Source organism: Capsicum annuum, chromosome 1 (assembly GCF_002878395.1).
Source record: "Capsicum annuum cultivar UCD-10X-F1 chromosome 1, UCD10Xv1.1, whole genome shotgun sequence".
Taxonomy (NCBI): Eukaryota; Viridiplantae; Streptophyta; class Magnoliopsida; order Solanales; family Solanaceae; genus Capsicum; species Capsicum annuum.
Genome location: NC_061111.1, coordinates 237,290,415 through 237,296,267, shown reverse-complemented (window position 1 = coordinate 237,296,267; position 5,853 = coordinate 237,290,415).

Here is a 5,853-nt window from a genome sequence, read left to right as displayed (position 1 = left end):
ATAATTAGGCTTTTGGCCCATAACCTGTCCTAATCTAATCATTTGGGTTTTTGCCCCATAACCTGTCCTAAGCTAGTTTTCGGATCTTGAAGGCCCAAAAATTTGTTTCACCTATATTAAATTACAACTTTGGTTTCGAGGCCCAAATGAATGAACAAATAAATAAATAATAAGACAATAAAAAAAACCAAGACTCTTCAAGTCTCTTAGCGACCTCATCAATGGGTTTTGACCAATTTTCTTTCTTCTCCCATCTTCTTGCACCCACACGCTATATATCGACTTTAGATTTAAACTTCGAACTTGACTCGAAGAGATGAGCCTTTTAGATACGTAATTTTGTCCCTCCGAAAGATTAATTTTCACCTTTTTACCTTATCCTATCGTGTACCCTCAACCATGTAATTATCCCCACCCCCCCATAAAATGACAAAAATAACAACCCCTAATAATTTTTATCTTATCCTAACAAATTCTATCCCATCCTAACCACCCCTACCCCACCTCACCACTACCCTACCCAACCCCCTACGCCTTTACACATTTTTGGACACCATAACAAAATTGGGTACTTTTTGGCATTGGGAGAATTATATACATATAGAGGAAAAAGGGCAGGGGACTCCATTTTATTTGGGATTTTCTTTGGCTTCATTCACACAACAAAGACAACAACCATTCTTCTACTCCAATTTCCATCAACACAAGGAAAAACACCACTCTCTCTGAGTCACGCTCATCATCACCAACATACACACACTGATACACCAATATTCACACATACATAGGACACTCAGGAGTGAGAGGGAAAGATAGAGAGAGAGAGAGCTGCGAGAGAGTGAGAGGTTGAGACAAGAGAGAGAGAACTGAGTGGAGCCGATCGAAAGAGTGAGAAAGGGGGAATTACATCGGAGTTGAGATTTTTTTCGGCGAGTTCTCACCGGAAACGTCACTGTTGTATGCGTCTCTTTGTTCTTCGTCACTATCGGAGCTCGCTGGAGTTCTGTCGCGATAGGAACCGCGACCCCAGCTCTAACCCGACTGGACTGGACCAATTTCAGTCCTATTCCGGTGGTCTGCCAGTGAACGGTTAAAACAAAAACGAGCATCTATTGAGTTCACGATTGAGGTTCGATTTGAGGCTTTCGGACCCGGTTCTATTTTCTAATCGCATTATTTGTCACAATAAAAGCTTCGATTGAGGTCCATTTCTCATTTCTTTTCTCGAATAATTTTAAAAATCATATTTTTGATTTTGTGATGTTTGAATCATGAATGTTGGTTGGCGCTAAATTTGGATTAGGAAGATTAAATTGATAGTCTAAAGATTAGTTAATCGTTGATTGAGAATTAAAGTTGTTGTTTGGGTTCGGGATCGAAAAATCGATAAAAATGAATAAGATTAGTCTTGATTTATTGTTGTCGGTTTATTTTGAAATAAATATTGATGTTAAGTGTAATTGTATCATGTCTTAGGTCGGGCATTGATAGGCAAGTTCTAGGTTTTGGAGGGTAGGCAACTCGTAGGATTTTAATCATCGAATGTGTAAATATTTGTGTTGAGTGCTTTTTTTTATTTTCATCACATTTCATTAAATGTATTCATTTGGTCGGGGAATGCCCCGGAGATTGATGTATTTATTCACTGGGGAATGCCCCGACGTATCAAGTTGTCGAAGGCGGTCGTGATCAAGGCCCGAGGCATCGGATAAAGTCGGGGAGCGTAGTTAGGATTAGTATAGGTTAGATAGAATTTATTTTTGCATTTTTATTTATTTTTTGGGTTGTAATAATTGGACTGGACACTATATTTTTGGATTGTTTTGTTTTATTTGTTGGTTTGATTGTTTTACGTGCTTTTGTGTGGTTTATATATTCATAGTGTCAGATTAGTCGATACGCTCCACCAAGCGACCGTGGTCGAACAACGGGATCGAGGGGTGCCTAACACCTTTCCCTCGGTCAACAGAATTTCTTAGCCGAAATCTCTGTTCGTCGATCAATTTTATAGAGTCAAAATCATTTTGAAAAAGGATATTCATGGGTGACTTGGCAACCCGATTTATGTCAAGTGGCGACTCTGAGTTTTGAAACTAATGAATTCTTTTTGAAATAATTTTCATCTTTTGTCACTTTAATAATAAAACCCTTTCGAAAATTAAAACGAATTCTTTCTTTTGGAGTACAAAAAAGGGGTGTGACGGCTCTGGCGACTCTGCTGGGGATAACTGTCCAGAATTCGAGCTTATTTTGGAGCCGTATCGGCTTTGTTTGGCACTATAGGTGTATAAATTTTTTTTTGTGTTGTTTGTGTTATTGTTTTATCATTATGGAATGTTTTCATGCTCTTTGTGTACAGTATTTATCCTATGTGCTACCGCTTTTATATCTGGCATCATGTGTCTACCCTCGGCCTTCTTTCTGCAACAAGTCCATAGTACACGTATTGTACGCGACCTCTAGTTGAATCACCCTTATTTTAGCGGGGAAGCCTTCGGTGTTATGGAGTAGGTGGAAAGCTGTCGCAGCCACTATTGACCATACGCTCCCCCGAATAGCCTTATTAGTGAACCCCAACGTAGGTTAGCCTTTAGGTCATGCTTATGTGCATCATATTGAGACCTAGTAGAGCCCACTTGGTCCTTTGTAGGAGACTCACCTCTAAAGCATCCCTACGTGCTAAATGTTGCATCTTTAAGGATAACGTGGTCATTTGACGGGCTGATTTGGGAAAAACATATGTTAGAAGTAAAGTGTGTGGGTAATGAAAAAAAAATAAGAAAAAAAAAGAGTTCCGTAGTTTTTAGAGTTTTTTATGGCTTTAAAGGACTTTTTTTACCTTTCGCATTCATTTTCTCAAAAACATCAAAAAGATTTTCCTTTGTCTCGTTTAGCATGCATTCACAATTCGAAAACTTCAAAAATATTTTTTTCATTCATAGGATGTGTTTATAAAAGAAAAATGCAAAAAAAAATGATGTTAGAAATTTTTTACATTTCGTATAACGAAAATACCAAAAAGATTTTTCTTTCATAGTTGTTTATGTCATTTTTCTGTGAAGTATCAAAATGAAAACTCAAAAGATTTTATTAACATGGTTCATCATCTGTCTTTGGTCGTATCTCTTAAGTCAAGGTCTATCCTATTATTTAATCATTAATTGTCCAATCTGGACGAACTACACATCCCTGATTCTCCTCTCTCGGGAGTGAGATACGTAGGCAACCTATTGTTGGTTTGGGGATCTTATTTCAAAATTCCAAAAAGATTTTCTTCACTCTTTATTAGAGTAGGTGTTTCATATACGTCTTTAAGAGAAAACAATAAAAAAGATTTTTCCTTTAATAGGTTCAAGTTTCGTTTTCATATGAAATTCAAAATCGAAAATCCAAAAAGATTTTCTGTGGTAATCATAGGTTTCATTTTGTATAGGGATGTTAAAGCCGAAGAATTCAAAAATATTTTCGTCATTTCTTTTGACAAATTTTTATTTTCTTTCCTTTTTAAAGTTTCAAGAAAAAGAAAATAGAAAGAAAAAGAGTTTAATCGGCCATTTTGGCAAGACTTCACGAACTACGCACACCTGATTCTCCTATTTTGGGAGTGAGATACGTAGGCACCCTTCTTGGGTTCAGTGATCTTTTCAAGAAAAAAAATGTTTTGAAAAACTATTGAACTCTAACCATTTGCTATCTCTTGTCCAGTTAGTTTAAGGTGGTTGGTTTGTGGCATTTTGGCTGGTCCTCTATATTGCTCCAAGTCACAGAGGAAGTTATGGCCAACAAGGATACCGAGTTAGTTGTCACTAATCAGATAGGGAGTTCGGGGAATGAGAATGTAGGAGATAATGAAGAGATTCAGAAATTAAGGCGGCAAATAATAGAAATGCATCGAGCTTGGGCTAATGGTTACCGCCTTCTCCAGTTCCCACTGATAATCTGGAATATCTTTTTTGCTTGCCTCTCGTGTCACATGCACAATTTCCCATTTTTATTGATATGCCACAACATGCATCAGGATCGACTCCGGGGCAACAATATCCAACCACTTCCAAGGTTCATTTCCTCACTCCCCAATCCAAGACTACCATATACTCGGCTCCAGCTGTTGTTCATGCTTTTGCGGTGCCACCCCCACTTGAAGCTCTTACTTTTGATGTTCATCCACAAATTGTGCCTCCCTACTCTACAAGAGAGCCTGCATTGAATATTTTTAGTGATCAGCATTATGCTCTTGAGCCCACATTTAAGTTGACTGGTCCTTACGATTTCCCTCAACCGCCTGAATTTCTTTCTAACACTGAGAATCTTGTTATGATAGAAGAACAAGAGGAAATAGCTAGAAAATTGAGAAGTTTGGAACTGACTATGAAAAACTTGCAAGGACTTGGGGGGGTACAAAAGTCTCTCATATAAAGATCTGTGCATGTTTCCAAGTGTACATCTTTCTTTTGATTTTAAAATGCTGAAGTTTGAGAAGTATGATGGATATGGTGATCCTGTAGCATATTTAAGACGCTATTGCAACCAGCTAAGGGGCATTAGAGGGAAGAAATAACTATTCATGGCTTATTTCGGGAAGAGTCTTTCAGGCCTAGCTTCGGAATGATTTGTTGATCAAGACATTGACAAGTGGATTGGTTGGGATGACCTAGCTAATGGATTTGTGCAATAATTTCAATACAATGTGGAGTTAATACCTGACGAAAAATCCGTAACTGGTATGAAAAAGAAGAATACTGAGAGTTTCAGGGATTATGCAATCAGATGGCACAAACAAGCTGCTAGAGTAAAACCGCTAATGAAAAAAAGCAAGATAGTGGAGATGTTTATTCAAGCGCAAGATAAAACATATTATTAACACTTGTTACCTACATTAGGCAAGCCATTTACTAAGGTCCTCAAAATGAGGGAGATAATGGAGGATGGAATTAAGACTTGTCGCATTGTGAGTTTTGCAACACTGAAAGTGATTACTCAAGTAATTCAAAAAGGTTCGGGAAGTGTTGGAGGAAAGAAGAATGAGGAAGATGCATCTGCTATTATAGTTGGACAACAGGCATGGGCAAGAGGACCATACCATCATTACCCGCGGGCTCAAACCCAATTTTATGGCCAAGTTCCACAGAATCCTTCCCAAAATCCATTATATTCCATTCCCCCATCTCTATATCAAGTGTATAATACGCAACCATATGTTCAACCCCCATCTTACCCACACTGGCGCGCGCCAACTCTGCCAAGTTATTCTCCTACTCCACATACATACTGAAGCCCTTCTAGGTTTTCAATTCAAGTTAAATAATGAAATGAGACAGAAGTCGAGGGATAGTTTCACACCCATTGGAGAGTCGTATACATGTTTATTCCAGAGATTGGTATAATAAGGCATGATCACTCCTCTCCTTAGGTATACTCCTGACCTATATTCAAGAAGTTTTGATCCTAATGTATGATATACATATCATTCCGATGTTCAGGGTCACAGTATTGAAGATTGTCGTGCTTTGAAAAGAGAAATTGAAAAAATGATTCAAGATAAATCAATCATGGTGTAGAACATTGACAGTGAGGAAAGCTCTAGTCATGCTGATATGTAAACCAGTGGCTAAGATGTCAGGCTGAGCAATTGAAAAGTCACCCCTCTCCTTACTAGGAAGGGGTTTGGTAGCTTGTTTTGTTTTATTTTCTGTTCTCCAAATTATTTCAGGGTTGTAGTTCGGGATCTGTCTTGTTTTGTCCTTTTGTTATTTATGTTCAAACCCTTCTATCTTTTGTTTTGACTAAATGAAGTGTATCATTTTCTTTTGTGTTTTAAATATGTGTTGTTTGTTTGTTTTCTTTACATAGTAC